This window comes from Poecilia reticulata, linkage group LG1 (assembly GCF_000633615.1).
Source record: "Poecilia reticulata strain Guanapo linkage group LG1, Guppy_female_1.0+MT, whole genome shotgun sequence".
NCBI classification, from domain to species: Eukaryota; Metazoa; Chordata; class Actinopteri; order Cyprinodontiformes; family Poeciliidae; genus Poecilia; species Poecilia reticulata.
The window spans coordinates 32273184-32276494 of NC_024331.1; the positions used below are offsets into that span (position 1 = coordinate 32273184).

The 3311-nt window shown below is 41.0% G+C and overlaps 1 protein-coding gene across 2 annotated transcripts in view; it reads right to left on the bottom strand.

Annotated features, from left to right (window-relative positions):
* neurl1aa (neuralized E3 ubiquitin protein ligase 1Aa) overlaps positions 1-3311 on the bottom strand; it is a 64860-nt gene that overhangs the window by 39378 nt on the left and 22171 nt on the right. The gene's annotated exons all lie outside the window — the stretch shown is intronic.

A 3311-nucleotide genomic window follows, 5' to 3' on the forward strand; every position in this document is an offset into this window, starting at 1 on the left:
AGAGAGAGGGACAGAGAGAGAGAGACAGAGAGGGACAGAGAGAGACAGAGAGAGAGACAGAGAAAGAAAGAGAGACAGAGAGACAGAAAGAGAGAGAGACAGAGAGAGAGAGACAGAGAGACACACAGAGAGAGAGAGACAGAGAGACACACAGAGAGAGAGACCTTCTCTTCCATAAACTAATTCTGAAATTGTTTTTCCTTAAACTTTTAAACGTTTGTTAGTGTCAGAATTACATTGAGCTGCAATGAAAACTGGGCTAATATTTTCCATTTCAGTTCAGCTACTTTCAAATTCACTTCTCATAGATTAAAACTGAATTAGTTCATGTTTATTAAGCACTTTTATTTTTCACACCTCATAATGTTGTGGTCTCATTTTTCTCATGGATTCTTCTGTGAAAACTTGTTAAAAATTTAGATGGCAACTTCAGCCAGTTGTTAAGTTACTTATCACCAGGACCCCTGACAATTATTTACCTTCTTTTTCTTTTCTAATTTTGCTCAGATAAAGTCAATTATAATTTGTTCAGATTTTCAATAAACCTGCACTAATTCAAAAGCGTGTTTCACATTAAAACTCCTACTGAGGTTTAAATGCAGTCACTTTAAAAACATTTTAAAAAATGTTTTTGAAAACAACATTACAGTCCCAACCAAACGACTGACTTACAGTCGTTTTCTTTCTATTTTTAAAACCAGGGCTCAAAAAGAATCAGCGAAGAGGTGAATTTTTTGGGAATGATTTGGAATCATATTCCACAGTCTGAGAATACATAAACCGCAAACTGGCGGGGATCCACCGTGGTTTCCCCCTTGTTAAGTCATGTATGACTGAGAGTAACCGCAGCTTTTGGTTTGATTTCATTTAATCATCTCCCAGGCTTGCGGTGTGACGTTTGAGTGAATTTAGGCTTAAATCTCAAGCTAATTATGGTTGTGCAGTTTAAACAAACATGGAATAGTTCCATAAAATAATCCACTAAAACCTGAAAACAGTGAGGCAGTAAAGATGGCCACCATGGGTCTTAGCTGAATGCGTTCTCAATAATTCACACAGCGCTGACCTGGTAGTGAAAGGTGAGACGCTGCACTGATGAGCTACAGCTGACTTCGCCCCCTACGGCCCACCAATGTTGGCCCACTTACTATATTCTCTTCACGCGCAGGATTATGCAACAGTCATCAATAAATAATAATATCTGAGCCGCTAACGGTGGAGCACAATGATGCTTCCCTGGCAGGCTAGGAGCAGGGGGGGGGTGATAATATGCAGCGTTTAGTGACTGAAGGCAGGCAGGATGCTATTAGCCACTGACCTCAGTCGTTATGTGGCTGCTGCACTGAGGTGACCTGTCTAAAGGTCAAGCCCTGGATGCACACACAAAGCTGAACAAGAGTTTTCAGGCCCATGGCAGCGTTGACCCCACTTTGAAACACCACAGCAGCAAAAAAAATCATTATGAAAATGAATTACCAGCAGCTTTTAGTTACAATTAAACATCCAGATGCGTATCATCAGCAGCCGATCTCCTTATTTCTATCTGGTTCCCTGAGATTCAGTACAAACACAGACAGACGCTTCATGCAGTCAGCCTCAGACGCTGGCCCACTTTCAGTCAATCGGACCACAAAAGTGGAGCTCCCACACACTCAGCGATTACGCAATTACCGACCGACCAGCTCAGCATCCAAACGCCGCTCAGATGTTCACACTTCCACTGTATGAAGGAACGAAACCTCCAGAGAGGAAGTTCACCAGTAAACAAAAGCTAGTTTCTTCTCGCATGCTGAGATGTAAATTAAAGGAAGGACGTCTTTTTTTCATTTTGTTTCACAGCAACCAAAGGATATAAAAAAAAAAACTGTGGAAGAAATATGACACTTTCTATCAATGGCCAGTGGGTTGTCATAGAAACAGTTGCTGTTTAATTTTAAATTTAGCTAAACCCACTCTTCTTCTTCTTCTTCTCCTCCTCCTCACTGGCACAAACAGACTGTGTTTGCTTTAAACCAAATCCATGGAGGTGATTTACCAGAGAAAGAAAAATGTCAACCTTAAAACAAAAATAAGACCATTTATGCAAAAGTTAACAGATTACATCTGTTGTAAAATGAAGAGCAAAATGTAATCTACAGTCAACCATGATGGTGCTGGTCAGGGTCGTTTTGCTGCTAATCATAAACATTTGTTTTGCTAACGCTAAAGCTCTATACGAGCACAGTATTCAACAGAAGCTAATGCTAAAGGGCTAATTTCAATTCAAATTACATCTGCCCTTGAAAGACAGCAGCCAACGAGCACCAACTTAATATTAATATACTAATTTACGTTTTATAATGTCCTTAGATATTGTATTTATGTTTACATCTTGTCCTCTAATGTCTGTGTTTAATTTGTTCTTGTATGTTTCATGTTTTAAAAAAAAATATTGAGAAAAAAGAGGGAGAGAATATGCATATTAATATCAATACATTTGGTATTATTCACTGCAGAATCTAACATCCATGGTCTTCCTTATGATCTGGGTTCAGCCAATGGGCACCAAGAAAAGACACTCTCTGATTGGCTTCTTTGCAAACGGCAGCCAATAGCATGTCAAGAAGCATTGAGAGTAAACATTTTCTTTCTAAAACCCAAATAGGTAAATTTTGTTTTCCACAGAAAAATCCTGTATGAACCGTGTTTAGATGGGGGCCCACTGCATGGTGCAGCTGTAATAACAACAATAATAACCAAAAATTCATTTGGTTAAATTGAACCTAGTTTCAGAAAAGGTCATGTTTGAAACTTTTTTTTTTATTTAACAAAAAAAAGGAACAAGAAAACTTGCATTTCCTAAATAGTTTTTTGCTTTAGCCAATAAATAACTTTGTGGGGTGTTCGACCTTGATCCTGCAGCAGAGCAGCTCTTCCTGCTGTCCTGCTTACAGTAATTGGATTCATCCTGAGGCTTTAAGCAGAGACGATCAGGTGGTCCAGACCAGGGGTCACAGCTTAACCTCCTGAAGGGTCACCTCACCCTAAACAGAGCCGTCAGCGGGGCGGTCATCGCTTCCTGCGTTTCTGTGGGGCTTTTTGCTGTTTGCTGGCCTACATTTCACTCCACTCCACTATTGATCTCCATTAGAAGCTCCTCATATCGAGGAGCTAAAGGCAAAGCCGTCCGGCTGACAGCAGCGTGAGGCCGCGGCTCCCGGCTCCCAGGACAGCGCAGCCCGGCTGTCAGAGCGCAGCTGCAGCTCAAGGAGCGTCTGTTTGTTAACGAGGGAAACTACAGCGGAGGGAAACCCCACAACTTCCCATCTCCC